Genomic DNA, 16,250 nt, shown 5'->3' with positions numbered 1-16,250 from the left:
CCATAGTTTTTAACGCAGACATATTGAAAACAAGTTTAAAGCAGATTGAAGGAAATTAAAATGTATTTTAAGGCCATGTAATAACTAAAAGAAAGTTGTTACAGCTATATTAAAATATTTTGGTCAAAATACCAGATATAAAGAAATTCTTATTATACATTGTAAACACATCAGTTGACAAGGAAAATGTAATCATTATAAAATGTGTGACTTAATTACATACTTTAAACTATCTAGAGCAAAAATTGACAGAAATATTGGGAAAAATAGACCAAGTCATGATAACAGGAAGTATTAACAAACACAATTGGCTCCATAACTGATATATCAGGCAGGCAAAAGTAAATAGGGTAGAAAATATTAAACAACTTTATGCTAATAGTCCATCGAAACAATGTTCCTCACAACTGCAGAACACATGTTGGGGCAATGTGGAATATTTATAAAATGTATAAATTCATATTTATGTATATAAATATAATTTATTTATTTAGTATATAAATATATAATATAAATATACATAATATATATTTACTTTATTTAATATATTAAAATATTTATTTATTTATTTATAAAAATAAATCAATACAAGGGGGATGAACCCAGAAAACTTAGGTTAAATGCCATGAACCAGCTGCAGAAAGAGAAATGCCAAATTATCTCAGATACATGTGGCATCTAAAAATGTTGAGATTCATAGAAGCAGAGAATAGAATAGGGATGACCAGGGGCTGGAGTAGGAGTCGGGGGGAATGTCCATCAGAGGTTACAAAATTTTAGTTCAAAATGTCTATTGTACAACATGGTGACTATCATTAATAACTACATAATATATTCTTAAAAATCACTAAGAGTAGATTTTGTGTTCTCCCACAAAAACTCATAAATTTGTGAAGGGATGCATGTTAATTAGCTCAACTTAGCCATTTCATAATGTAGACATTTCTGGGGTTGGGTACTGGTAATTGAACTATCCCATTCACAATAGCCTCAAAAAAAAAATAGGAATAAATCTAACCAAGGAGGTGAATGATTTCTACAATGAAAATTACAGAACATTGAAGAAAGAAATTGAAGAAGATGGAAAGACCTCCCGTGTTCATGAATAGGTAGAATTGATATAGTTAAAATGGCCAAAGCAATATACAGATTCAACACAATCCCCATCAAAATATCAATGACATTCTTCACAGAACTAGAAAAAAAAAACAGTCCTAAAATTCATTTGGAATAATAAAAGAGCTAGCATAGACAAAGCAATTCTGAGAAAGAAAAAAAAAAAGGCACTGCTGAAGGCATCACAATACCTGACTTTAAATTATACTACAGAGCTATAATAACAAAACTGCAGGGTACTGACATAAAAACAGACACACAGACAATGATACAGAATAGAAGACACAGAGACACATTTACAGCCATCTGACCCTTGACAAAAGTGCCAAAAATATACATTGGAGAAAAGACAGCCTTTTTAACAAATGGTGCCAGGAAAAATCACATAGAGAAGAATGAAACTAGACCTTTATTTCTCACCCTGCACAAAAATAAACTCAAAATGGATCAAAGGCTTAGGAATTAGACCAGAAACTATGCAACTCCTACAAAAGAATGAAGGGTGAACACTCCAGCAAATGAGCACAGGCAACAACTTCAAGCTCAGGAAATAATGCCAAGAGTTAATAAATGGGATGTCATTAAATTAAAAATCTTCTGCAAGCAAAGGAAACAATTAGGAGTGTGAAGAGAAAACTCTGAGAATGGGAGAAAATCATTGCAAGCCATTCCTCAACATTACACCAAAAAATGAAATCACCCAATTAATCAATGAACTCATGTGGGCAAATGAATTAAACAGATACTTCTCAAAAAGAAGAAATACAAATAGTCAACAAATATATGAAAAAATGTTCCTCTTCATTAGAAATTAAGGAAATACAAATCAAAATCACACTGAGATTTCATCTCACACCAGTCAGAATGGCAGTCCATTAAGAACACAAATAATAATAAATGCTGGAGAAGATGTGGAGGAAAAGGAACATTTTTACACTGTTGGTGGGACTGTAAATCAGTGCAATCACTATGGAAATGAATATGGAGTCTCCTCAAAAAACTAGGCATGGGGGGCTGAGATTGTGGTTCAGTGGTAGAGCACTTGCCTAGCATGTGTGAGGCACTGGGTTCCATCCTCAGCAACACATAAAATAAATAAATAAAATAAAGGTATTTTGTCCATCTATGACTAAGAAACATATTTTTTAATTAATTTTTTATTTATATATGACCAGAACTCATTACAATTATTATTACACATATATTATTGTTCATATCTCTAGTTGTATACAAAGTATATTCACACCAATTCGTGTCTTCATACATGTACTTTGGATAACGATGTCCATCACATTCCACCAACATTTCTAACCCCGTGCCCCCTCCCTTCCCCTCCCACCTCTCTGCTCTATCTAGAGTTCCTCTATTCCTCCCATGCTCCCTCTCCCTACCCCACTATGAATCAGCCTCCTTATATCAGAGAGAACATTTGGCCTTTGGTTTTTTGGGATTGGCTAACTTCACTTAGCATTATCTTCTCTAATTCCATCCATTTACCTGCAAATGCCATGATTTTATTCTCTTTTAATGCTGAGTAATATTCCATTGAAAGAAACGTATTTTTAAAAAGGCCAGGCATGGAACCACCACTGACCTGCTATCATACTATAGTGATAATTGCATAGCCATGTTTATAGCAGTATAATTCACAGTAGCCAAATTACAGAACAAGCCTAGATGTCCACCAATGGATGAATGCATAAAGAAAATGTGGTCTATGTAACACAGAAGAAAAATGAAATTATGTGATTTGCAGGAAAGTATGTGGAACTTAAGACCATTATGTTAAGCAAAGTAAATCAAACTCAGAAGGTCAAGGGTGGTATGATTTTTCTCATATGTGAAAACTATAGAGAGGAAAAGAAAAGGAAAGACAGGAAAAGATCTCATGAAAATCAAAGGGAGATCAGTAGAGAAAAGAGATGAGTGGGTGGGAGGTGGGGAGGGAGGGAGGGGGAGTGATATTGGCCAAATTATATTGTTATATTGTGTGCATGAAGGAATATGCAATAACAAATCCCATCAGTATGTAGAACTATAATGCACCAATAAAAAAAAACTGGAAAAAAAGGAATATTACCTGAAAAAGAAAAGAAAAAATGGGAAGAGAGGAAGATAAAACCAGACCAGAAAATGATCAATAAAAATCAAACATATAATAAGGAGGGCTAACAAAACCCACAGTTGGAAAGACCAACTACATGAATAAAATGACCAAGAAAAAGTAGAAAACACGTTATTCAAATGAGGTATAAAATATGTGGTCATCTCTCCAACTGTGCACATGCCAAAAAGATCAAAGAAAATATTGTAAGCAACTTTGTGGCAAAAAATTAAATGCGGAAGAAATAAACAATTACTTAAATAATCCACAAAGAACTTGAAAATCCGAGAAATTAAATCCTTAAATTCATTTTAGGTTTTCTGCTACAACATTCCAATAATGATTACTAGCTCTAGGGGTTTCAAGAGACAGTTATAGTAGAGATAGCAAAATACTCTTATATTTGTGTGTGTGTGTGTGTGTGTGTGTGTGTGTGGTATAGGGGATTTAATTCTGTCACTAAATTGCTGGGACTGGGACTGCCATCCTCCTGCCTCAGCCTCCCAAAGAGCTTGGATTATAGCCATGCACCACCTGCCCGGCATCTTATTCTTATAACTACAGTGGTGTGTTCTTGAAGTTAATCCCCTTCCTTCCTGATTATAAAAGAAGTAGCAGATTCTACGTTGGGCCAAGGTGCTAAAATTGTTTGGGCAGTCATTCTGGCCTACCAATCCTTGAGTCAGCTTCTAGGAGAGTTCTAAGCACTAATTCTACATATTAAAAATGTTTCTGAAACCAAGCACAGTGGTGCATGCCTATAATCCCTGCGGCTTGGGAAGCTCAAGAAGGAGGATGGTGGGTTTAAGGCCAGCCTCAGAAACTTAGGCAAAGACCTAAGCAACTTAGCAAGACCTGTCTCTAATAAAATATTAAAAGAGCTGGGGAATAAATAATATATTTTCAAAAAAGACTGGAGATGTAGCTGAGTTAATGAATGCCCCTCTTTTCAATCCACAGTACAAAAAAAAAAATTCTGTTTAAATAGCCAGTGCTTTTGGTTTCCTGCAATTAAATACCATTACATATAGGAGCACCTTGCACATGCACATGTTTATCTTTTTTTAATATTTTTTAGGTGGACACAATATCTTTATTTTTATTTTTATGTGGTGCTGAGAATCAAACCCAGTGCCTCACACATGCTAGGCGAGCACGCTACCAACTTGAGCCACATCCCCAGCCCTACATATTTATCTTTTTATGGACTCATTCTATATGATTGATTAATTCATCCCATATACATATGGAACATACCTAATTTTTCATAACTTCACAATTTCTTTTTTGAACACAATACCTTTTTTTAATTTATCTTATTTTTATGTGGTACCAGGGATCAAACCCAGCGCCTCTTGCATGCTAGGCAAGCACTCTACCACTGAGCCACAACCCCAGCCCAACTTCACATTTTTTTTTATTTTTTTTTAAATTGTAGATGGACACAATATCTTTATTTATTTATTTTTATGTGGTCTGATGATTGAACCCAGTGCCTCACATCTGCGAGGCAGGCACTTTATCACTGAGCTACAGTCCCAACCCCATAACTTCACAATTTTTATTAACTCTGTCCCATGACTGAGCTTCCCTTCTTACTGGCCCCCTCAATAGTCATATTGCTTGTGGACTGGCCAGACCTGCTGGGGTCATTAATGTTACGTATCTTAAGACACCAGAGACCAATGAAAATGTGATATTCAAGACTGACTGGTCCAACAGGACTAATTCTAGCTATTGGTGTCCAGGCAAGAAAATATATCTTAGCTTGATTATTTTGTCTTGTTCACAGGAGAATAATAAGAGATTTTATAACTTGAAAGTTCATTAGAAAAACTGTTTATATATATATATATATATATATATTATTTATATATTTTATATTATATATTATATATATATTATATTTTATATTATATATTTATATTTTTTTTAAGTGTAGCTTAAACAAAAGAATCTTTGGAAAGATGCTATGATAGCTCATGAAGTCCTGGGGAGATTTGAACTTTTAAGGTGAGGAACCACCTTGGGACTTGGGACTGGAGCTATTGGGACTTAAGCAATTAATGACATTTGGAGTCAATTCATTATCTGAATTTCATAGAAAAAAAAAGTTAAAAATTAACAGAGGAAAGCACCCTGATTGGTGGGCCTGATTCTACTATTCTCCTTAGATCGTTCAACCCAGGAATCAGGGGCAGCATCCTATATAACTGCTGCTTCCTGGGGAAGTGGAAATCATCGTAATCTCAAAAGCTAAAGTCAAGCCCAGGGCTGCCTCCCAAAAACTTCCTCAACCAACTTGCACTGAGTTTGTCTGTTGACCAGGACCCATACTGGCCACTGGAGATGACCGAGCAAACCCTTCTCTGGCCTCTCCCAGCTCTTAGGATTTCCACACCCTGCGGGCCTGAGCCATAACTGAGCCGAATCAAATATACCTCTTGCCCGGTTCCAACATGAAGAAGGAGAAGGGCAGAGAGTCTGCTCTTTGTCTCCTGTCTTCGATATCTGTGTCCCTCACCCCCTCCCCCGGGATGAAGCACAGGAATGTAGAGAGATGTTCAGGAAAAATTTATCAGAGTCCAGACAAAACACAAGTACCACAAGCAGCAGGCACACCTGCCTTGGCTCCGCTTCAATGCTCATGGCCCAAGGCCACGCGGAGGCCCATAAAGGCTGGAGCTTGGGAACACCAGCCCAGACCTAAGCCTTCCTCTCTGGCATCCGGCCATGAAGCTCCTCTTTCCTATCTTTGCCAGCCTCATGCTACAGTACCAGGTGAATACAGGTAATGTGGGCGCCTGGGTTTAAGAGGAGTGGGTGAGCAGAAGCAGGGGTTTGGCTGCTTACGATGGTAGAACCCAAAGAGATGCTGAATGATGATGTCCCCAAAGAGATGGCCAAAGAGCTGACCTGCAGCCCCAGCCATGCCCCACCTCCATCCAGGTGCCTCAACCTCAGACTGTGTCTGATGGAGACACCAGGGAGCTACAGGGAAAGTGAGGTGTTCCCGGTGTGTTTGGAAACTGCAATCTATAACGCTGCCTTCCTGCCCTCTATAGGTCCTCACCCTCCGACTCTACCTCAGTCCAGCTCTATTTCTAATTTAAACTCTCTCTTGGAGAAACTGTTCCAGTTTGTACCTTGGTGCTGGAAGGAAGAAGCCCTTTCCTTTGGGCTCCAAAATGTCTCCTTTAGATTTAGAAATGGGTCTGTGTTCTCCATCTCAACACGTTCAGGTTTTTAGAGTCTTATCCCTTCTCTCAGCCTTTGGAAATACCCAAAGCATCCCCCAGGACATGGAGAAACCCATTATGGGCAAAAGACTGAATCAGAAGATTGAAGGTTGTTTTTGAAAAAGCACCGCGACGTGTTTCAGAATACAGCTCACAGTGAGTCAGGGAAGGAGAGCATCAGAGCCAGAGACGTTCCCCGAGTTTGTATTCGGGGACTCAGGGAGAAGGATAGCACCACAGACAGACACAGCCATGTCATCCCGGGTGAAGTGACTTGGCCACTTTGAGCTTCGAAATCCACATGAGTAGATTGGGTTCGTCAACGCAGTTGCTTCCAATCCAAGAACTGTTTTGGTTTCGCACTTGGTGAGAGAATGAGGAGGAAATGTGTGAGAACATCCCTTGGACACTATCTGAGGCTAAATAAATTATTTCCAATGCATGTAAAATTTGTTGGATTGGTAAAACGAGTGAAGGAAGAGAGGAAAGCTGTCTTGATGAGAAGTTGGGATGCGACCATCATCTCTCAGGTGAAGACGCAGGAGTGAGCTTAGTGGAGATTTAAACCATAGGTAACAACACTGGAGTCCTCTCTATGGAGAGGAGGGCCAGGCTCGATAATGAGTAAAACCTCCAAGAGACAGCGTTCAGAGAGGCTGAAATGATAGAACACCATGCCCCAGGATCCCCGGATCTGGTGATTGTCAAAGGCAGAGGGGCATTTCTTTTTTATATATATAACTTTATTTTATTTATTTATATGTGGTGCTGGGGATTGAACCCAGGGCCTCGCACTTGCAAAGCCAGCGCTCTACCGCTGAGCCACAACCCCATCCCCCAGAGGGGCGTTTCTTGAGCCATGTTCCCAGCCTTTTTTATTTTTTATTCTGAGACAGGGTCTCACTATGTTGCTTAGGGCCTCACCAAGTTTCTGAGGCTGGCCTTGAACTTGCAATCTTCCTGTCTTGGTCTCCCGAGCCCCTGGGATTACAAGTGTATGTCACCACACCCAGCCAGAAGACAGCATTCCTGAAAGCCCTGTTGATGATCTTTTTGAATTCTTTGCTTGGTTTAGTTCATCTGACACAACATCCTCCAGTCTCCATCCGTTTTACTGGAAATGACAGGATTTCCTTCTTACTTATGGCCACACAGAAAGACGAGTACCACATGTTCTCTCTCACGTGTGGAAATGAAAAAATGAAAAAACCCACCTGAATATAGAACGGTGATTACTAGAGATTGGGAAGGGAAGGAGGTGGAATAAAGGGAGGCTGGGTTTGATCAGAGGACGCTGTTTGCATGTATTGAGATATTACACCGAACCCCATTCATACAGACAATTAATACATGTTAATCAGAAATATTTTTTAACTTTAAAAATCCTTTCTTAGATTAGTTTTATGACAGATTTTACTTTCCTTGGTATTTCGTAGAGGGGCTGCACAGTGTCTAAGATGCTAAGTTGGAGGTTAAAATTGCTATTGTAAAAGCAAATACTTGGGCTCCCTCTTCTTCTTTCCCCTTTTTTTAAAGTTACTCAAGGACCAGGCATGGTGGTGCATACTTATAAGCCCAGCGGCTCAGGATGCTGAGGTGGGAGGATCACAAGTTCAAAGCCAGCCTCAGAGATTTAGTGAGACCCTGTCCCAAAATACAAAGGGCTGGGGATGTGGCTCAGTGGTAAAGTGCCCCTGGGTTCAATCCTGGGTACAAAAATAAATAAATCAAGTTACTCAAGGAAGAGAGACTAAATCAGAGGTTTATTGTGGATTCCAGAGGTGGACAGAGATTCTCTTGGCCTACCCAGGTGACTCCACCAATATCCCTAAACTCTACACTTAAAGCCAACAAACTCTCTGTGGCTCTATCCATCTCCTTCCAGCGGTTTGAACAGCATCTCTACTCATTAACCTTGGCTGCATGGTTTTCTCTCCTCCTTGTGCAGAACTTTGGAATACGCCGAAATGCTTAATGGGTTTTGGAAAATGCAAGAGCTCCTGCAACGAAGATGAAAAAGAAGTTCAGAAATGCAAGAAGAAAAAATGTTGCATTGGCCCCAAAGTGATCAAACTGATAACCATGTACCTGCGACACGAAATACCCCACATACCTGAGATAGAAAACGAAACGTTGCTCATTGGTCACATAGATCCTAAGGTAAAACAAAACAAATATATTTTATCAGTTCCCCTGGATATCGAAAGCACCATCGTTTTCCCCAATAACAACTCTGTCCTCGTCTCCAGTACCACCCCTGTGCTCCCCACAGGATACACCATCCACACGGCTACTCCTACCGAGAGAGAGACTCAACAAACCACAGGGTCTGTTGATGCCTCTCCTCCACCAGAACCACCCTAGACCCTACCCATAGCACCCCCGGGGCTGGAGGAAGCAGATTCCCCTAACACATCAAGTTCTTGTCTATTTCCACAATCTATAAAATAACATGTACAACTGCTTCCTCTGTCATCAGTCATTCAATAAACACTGTGTACGCACCAATAGCTTCAGGAATGTCGTCATTCTCACAGGAGCCTCAGAGGGGAGGGAGAGCAGGAAAAGGATGGAATTTGAAGTTTACATGACCAGGAAGAAGCAAGCACTCTAATGGTTACCTATAGAACCAGGTTTGGCCCGGGTCAAACCTCCTGTAATCATAACTGATGCACAAAGAACTACACATCTGGATAAGTTGGATAAGTCTGTATCCCTGACAATCAAGGACATAGTCGTATCCATCCCATCCCAAAGTTTACTTGTGCCCCGACTTAGTGTGGTTTTCATTTGGAGGGGTGGCTCGTGTGATTGTTTTCATAGTCACCAAACCCGGGGGCTGCCAATGCCACAATGTACTATTAATGATCCCAAAGAAAGAACTGGACAGAATCAACAGAGAGGTTTCAGACATTTTATTACTCACCCACTCCTTGGAGGCAGCAGTCCAGGATTTACTGGAGGGCCACCCACACCTTCGAGCAGGGACAATATACGGCAGAGGGTGCCTGCCCTGCGCCGGTGGATTCCCTCAGATGTCTTTATGAGCACATTCCCTTATTTTACAATCAGTATCGCTTTGTTTACATCCTCTCCTGAAGACTCGAGAAAAGCAATTGGGCCTGGGTGGCGCAACTTGTCATCTCAGAGGCCTGGGAGGCCGAGGCAAGAGGATGGCAAGGTCAACGCCAGCTTCAGCAACTTAGTGAGACCCTGTCTCAAGATACAAAATAAAAAATGGGCTGGAGACATGGCTCAGGGTTTGAGCTCCCCTGGACATGATCCCTGGTACAAAGAAAAAAGAAAGACTGAAGATAAGGGAAGCCAAAACTCCGTTGTTGTTGGTTTTTTTTTTTTCATTATCACATTCTTTAGAGTCCTTCTTCTCTCTCTGGCTTTCCCAGGCCCTGATCAGTGTTCAACCCAACAGCAGTGATCATCTAACCTGAGATCTACCCTCTTCTGTGAAGAAGAGCACACCACACCTTATTATTAAGCACAGGCACTATGTTGTGCTACAGATCACTAAAAGTTATTCATCTAGCATAACTGAAACCTGAGACCCCTTGAATAACTCCTCATTTCCTCCACTCCCCAACCCTGGCAACCAGGAATACTCTGTTTCTAATGAGGCTCAACTATTAGAGGTGACCCACGTAGGCAGAACCATGCAGTACTTATCCTTCTGTGACTGGCTTATTTCACTCACAAAATGTCCTCAAGATTTGCAAATAGCAAGATTTGCCTCTTTTTTTTAAAGCAGAACAATGGCCATGGTATGCATAGGCCATGTTTCCTTTATCATTCATCTGCCGATGACCACTCAAATCGTTTCCATATTTTGACTAGTTGAACAATGTTGTCATAAACACAGGAACAGGAGTGTTTCTTTGAAATCCTGGTTTAACTCCCTTTGTATGTATACCCAGAATTGAAATTGCCAGATGATATCATATAGTAGTCCTATCTCTAGTTTTTTTAAACTCTTGTATTGTTTTATATTCTCATTAGCAGTGTATTAGAGTCTCAGTTATTTCACATCCTCACCAATATGGAGGGGGAGGGTTACAGTTTTTTTCTCTTTCTATATTTTTTTATTAGTGCATTATAATTGTACATAATTATGGGGTTTGTTGTTACATATTCATACATGCACACAATATCTATCTTGAATTTTTTGAGCAAATGCCATACTGTTTTCTGTACAAAGTGCACCATTTTACTATCCCACCAACAGTATATAGGAGTTCTAATTTCCGTTTTTTTTTTTTTTTTTTTGGCACTGAGAATTGAACCCAGGAGCTATTAACCACAGAGCCACATTCCCAGCCCTTTTTATATTTTATTTAAAGACAGAGTATTGCTAAGTTGCTTAGAGCCTCACTAAGTTGCTAAGGCTGGGTTTAAACTCATGATCCTCCTACCTCAGCCTTCCAAGCCACTGGGATTACAGGCATGCGTCACCAGGCCCAGCCACAGAGTTCTAATTTCTTGACATCCTCTCCAGTACTTTTTATCTCTTATGGGGTTTGGCGGGGGGTATTAATTTATTTTTAAGTTGTCAAGTGAAATTTATCTCTTTCTGTGCACAATAGAATATTTTGAGGTACGTATTCATTGGAGAATGGCTAACTCTGGCTAGTTAACATATACATTAGCACACACACTTTTCTGTCGTGAGAACACTTTGCATCCACCCTCAGCATTTTTCAAGAATACATTTTTCAAGAATTAACAAGCTCAGTGGGTAAGGACTCCTGGGTTCAATCCAGGGTACCAAAAAGTAAATAAATAGATGGAATACATTATTATCGACAGTCATCAAGTGGTGCCACAGATCTTTTGAACTCACTCCTCCTGTCTCACCAAAATTTTTTCAACTTTTGACCAACATCTCCTTCACACTCCCTCCCTGCCATGTCAGCCCCCAGTAACCACCATCTCACTCACTACTTCTGTGGGATCCAATTTTTAGATTTCACATGAGAGTGAGATCATGCAACTCTTGGTTTCATTGATCTTTTCTGTTGCTCTTATTTTGTTTCATTTATTTCTGCTCTGATCTTTGCTATTTCTTTCCTTCTATTAATTTGGCTTTAGTTATTTGTGTATTGTTCTTGTTTTTCTCTTCCTAAAGGCATAATTTCAGGTTCTTATTTGAGATCTTTCTTCTTCTTCTTTCTTTCTTTTTTTTTTTTTTTTTTTTTTGTACCCAGGGTTGAACCCAGAAGCACTTTACCCCTGAGCCACATCCCCAGACCTTTGTATTTTGAGGCAGGGTCTCACTAAGTTGCTGAGGCTGGCTTTGAACTTGCGATCCTCCTGCCTCAGCCTCCTGAGTCAGTGGGTTTATGGGCCTGTGCCACCGCACCCTCGCCTGGCTGTTCTTTTTTGATGTAGGCACCGATTGCTATAAACGTCCCCCTTAGTCCTGTTTTGCTATATCCTACAGGCTTTGGCATATTTTGTTTCCATTTTCATTTGCCTCAAGAAATCTTCATTGGCCTTCTAATTTCTTCATTGACCCCTTGGTTGTTCAGAAACATGTTATTTAATTTTCATATATTTGAGAATTTTCCAAAGTTTCCACCGTCATTGATGTCTAATTTATACCATTACTGTCAGCAAAGATAAGAGGATATGATTTCAATCTTCTTAAATTTGTTAATACTTATTTTGTAGCCTAACCTACGAGAACATTCCAAATGGTGATCAGAAGACTATGTACTCTGTAGCTGTTGGCACTATTATTAAGTAAGATAAGGGTTACCTGAACAAACATTAAGATACTGCACCAGTTCATCTAAAACTGGAGACAGCTAAGTTAACAGGAGAGTAGTGCCTACTGTGTAGACACGCTGGACAAAGGGATGATTCACCTCTTGGGTGGAAAAGACAGGGCAGCAGGAGATGTCGTCATGCTACTAAGAATGGCATGTGATATGTTTGTGAGTTATTTATTTCTGGAGTTTTACATTTACTATGAGACCACAGTTGACTACTATACCAACTATTTTCTCTTCACAATCACCATATTGTAGACCTGTGCCATAGTCTATGGATCCAAACTGTGGCAAAAATTAAAACAAGATGATGACAGTGTGCTGTAGTCTCTACTAAGTTGAAAAATAAATGGCTTAAGAACCACGACTAGTTATCATTGATACTGCTGCCTTCGCTTCCTCTCGTGAGTGGGTCTCAGCAAAGAGAGGAAACAGGATTCCCTGGGCTTCATGGTCCACGTCCTCGCATCCAGATCTCAACATCCGAGCCTAGTCCCAGAAGTGAACATGTGGTGGTGCCCCGTTTGATACAAACAGATCACCTTGGCTCTAGAGATTCCATGACTCTGTGACGAAGAACCTCTGGTAATCCTGAGTTCCACACCTTAGTTCAAAAAATAGAGGTTTGATTCAAAGGTAACCCAATAAATTCATAAATGCTCTATGACCAAGAAGTATTAAAGCAAGAATAGCAACCTGGAGGAAGATATCTAGAAAAGGCAATAGTAATAATGACAATATTTAAGGGTTATAAAGCAGCCAGGCGTGGTGGCACACACCTGTAATCCCAGTGGCTCGGGAGGTTGAGGCAGAAGGATCACAAGTTCAAAGCCAGCCTCAGCAACAGCAAGTGTAATGCCAGATTCGCGGGACTTCAATAGGCCTCCAGGAGCCAAATCCGATGCAATCACACAAGATTTATTTATTGCAAGCTCCAGCCTGGACTCACAACCGTTCCCGACGCAGCGGTCCGTGGGAAAGTCAAACAACAAATCTTTTTTTTTTTAATATTTTTTTTTAAATATTTTTATTTCTTAGTTCTTGGCAGACACAACATCTTTGTTGGTATGTGGTGCTGAGGATCGAACCCGGGCCGCACGCATGCCAGGCGAGCGCGCTACCGCTTGAGCCACATCCCCAGCCCCCTAATATTATTTTTTTAGGTGTAGATGGACACAATACAATTTCCTTTATTTTTATGTGGTGCTGAGGATCGAACCTGGGTCCCACCTGTGCTAGGCGAGCGCTCTACTGCTGAGCCACAATCCCACCCCCAAACAACAACTCTTAACATTGATTAGCACATTCAATGGTGGGAACAAGTTGGGTAGGGGTGATTGGTTAGTACAAGAGGGGGATTCGTTTGAACTGATTGGTTTAAGCCACAAGGGGTGTATGTGCTGAACTACATGGTTTCCCAACATGATATCAACCACTATAAACTACTGGAGGGTCATCTGGCATCCCAGGTATTTCTCTGTCTCATGCTGATTGATGGTTGCTAGGGGGTTGCTATGGGTCCTCACCTAGCCTGACTGAGTCAGGGACACCTGGCGCTGCAGATCTCTCCTGTTATTTGTAGACAACTCAGCAGGGTGGGAATGTGCCTAGGAGTGCTCTTTTTCTAAGGACAAGGGTTACGCCCCCTTCCTTAGGACAGGCTTTGCTCTGAGGTAGAAGCTGCTGTTATTTATTTATTTTCAAAAATTAAGTCACATCAGTTTCTCACAAGGAGCTAAGCAATTCAATGAGACCCTGTCCCTAAATAAAATACATAAAGGGGCTGGGGATGTGGCTCAGTGGTTGAGTGCCCCTGAGTTCAATCCCCGGTACCCAAAAAAAAAAAAAAAAAAAAAAGATTATAAAGCAATTTTAAGAGTCAAGTATAAATATATATATACGTATATATTTTTTTTTCTTAGATGTTGATGGACCTTTATTTTATTCATTTATTTATATGCCATGCTCAGAATTGAACCCAGTGCCTCATGCATGCTGGGCAAGAGCTCTACTACTGAACCACAACCCCAGCCCTGGAATATATTATCTCATCTAGTCCTTAAAACAATGCTACACACATTATATAAATAATACAACCAAGGTTCAAGTTAAATTGCTGAAGGTCACTGTAGTGGAAACAGGATTTGACTCCACGTCTGACACAGTGTCAGAGCCTCTACACTGAACCTCTAGGTCTCCTTGACCCAGTGGTAGCAAAACTGGTGCTTCATGTACTTAGTGCTGGTTACACAATAAAGGACCCACATGAATAACTTCATTTATACTTTAGCAACAGTTTCAAAGAAGCTATAGAAGGCTTGACTTACATTTGCTGGTGACCCATTGTAAGAAGGAACGAATATGCCTATCTTAAAGGACTTCTAACCCTAGAGGAATGATAAAATGTGATGCATCATAAATTAGCAAATTCTCTATTGTTAGACACTTAGCTTTTCAAGTCTTATTATGAGTCATGCTAAGACAGAAGGACAACATTTACCCCTTCATGAACTTGTTCTTTTATTCCATGCTTGTTATTTATGGGTCAAAGGGCAAGCATGGTTCTGCTTAATTTGTTTTATTTAGGGAATAGATATTGACAATTGCCCTCCCAAATATATTACAGCAGTTTAATCCCCCAGGAACAGGATAGTCGTCCCTGTTTGGCTCATCCCTGCCAACAGTTGGCAAGTACAGAAAGTACCTTTCAAACACCAGGTGCCAGTCTCCTGGGTTTTCTGTGAGTGCTCAATTTATTCAGTAGCCAACTGGAAAGTCTGTCCAGAGCTTTCACCCTGATGGCAAAGATCTGGCTCACTGCCCAGCTTTTTATCTCACTTGAAATCCAATAAAGGTTGGGGCTCCGGGCAAATAGCAGATAGCTCCTCCCTGCCCCCCCCCCCCATTCTCTCCAGACACACATCATCCTTCAGGCAGAAAGTTCTTGCCTCTGGCTTTTGCTTCTCTCTTGTTCCTGTTTTCAGGGTCCACCAGGCCCCACCTCTCAGAGGTCCCCTTGAAACAAGAACTCCCAGCTTCCTCATGCCGAGACCGGACCCAGCCCCTAGGAGGACCCCCAGGGGGCTAAAACTGACCTGTTCTCTGTAGCACCGTCTCGCTCAGTCTCCTGTGCATATCTCCTGGCTTCTGTTTCTACAACCTGGCAGCTTCTCCCGAGTTTGATCAAAGTGCATTAAATTCCTTTTTTTTCTTCTTCTTTTTTTTTTTACATCCTTCACTTGTTTCCTGCAGGCGGGTGACTAGGTCCAGCCGGCTGGGATCCAGGCAGGTTCCCTGGCTTGGTTGCCATCGGCAACAGCACTTTTCACACCTCCACACGGGGACCCAAGCTTCCAACACAGGGACCCTGAGAGGACAAGCCACACCCAGGCAATAACAACAGGAATCTTACAAGCTCAGGGAAGCAGAGTGGGATGGTGGTTGCCCAGGGCTAGGAGTTGGGGGAAATGAGTCTGGGCAAGGATACAGAGTTTCAGTTGTTGTAAAGTAATAAGTTCAGATTCAGGGCATAGAGTAGTTAATAGTACTGTACTATAGACTTGAAATCTGCTAAGAAAGCAGGTATTAACTGCTCTTGCCACACACAAAAATAGTGACTTTTAAAGATTGTTAATGTTACTTAGCTTGATAGTGGTAATCATTTGACAATATATCAAAACATCACATTGCACACCTTAAACATACACAATTCTTGTTTGTCAACTAAACCTCAATAGAACTAGAAAAAATATATATATATATATATATACATTAACTACAATTAATGGAAATATATTAAATATGTTTAAAACTGGTAAAGAAAGGATCTCTCCTGGCTTTCTTGCAAAACCAGTCTCTCAGAGGAATCAAATTATTGAAGAGGGGGTTTTACTTTTCAGAAAAATTTTCAGCTAATGAGTAAGGAAGGAATGATAGAATTTAAAAAATCAGGGCTGGGGTGGTGGCTCAGTGGTAGAGCGCTTGCCTAGCATGTGTGAGGCACTGGGT

The 16,250-nt window shown here is 40.5% G+C and overlaps 1 long non-coding RNA gene and 1 other non-coding gene across 2 annotated transcripts; both read right to left on the bottom strand.

Moving 5' to 3' along the window:
- Window positions 1–7,219: 7,219 nt before the first annotated feature.
- On the bottom strand, window positions 7,220–7,292 carry Trnaa-ugc (transfer RNA alanine (anticodon UGC)). Its single transcript has one exon. It is a non-coding gene; the product is annotated as a tRNA-Ala (tRNA).
- Window positions 7,293–8,203: 911 nt separating this feature from the next.
- Window positions 8,204–15,782, bottom strand: LOC144377610 (uncharacterized). Its single transcript, XR_013438602.1, has 4 exons — window positions 15,338–15,782; window positions 9,386–9,672; window positions 8,573–8,614; window positions 8,204–8,459 (listed from the first exon to the last, which is right to left on the bottom strand). It is a non-coding gene; the product is annotated as an uncharacterized LOC144377610 (long non-coding RNA).
- Between the last annotated feature and the right edge of the window lie 468 nt (window positions 15,783–16,250).

The sequence above is a fragment of the Ictidomys tridecemlineatus genome, chromosome 5, assembly GCF_052094955.1.
Source record: "Ictidomys tridecemlineatus isolate mIctTri1 chromosome 5, mIctTri1.hap1, whole genome shotgun sequence".
Lineage (NCBI taxonomy): Eukaryota > Metazoa > Chordata > Mammalia > Rodentia > Sciuridae > Ictidomys > Ictidomys tridecemlineatus.
This window is presented reverse-complemented; position numbering and strand designations above follow the sequence as displayed.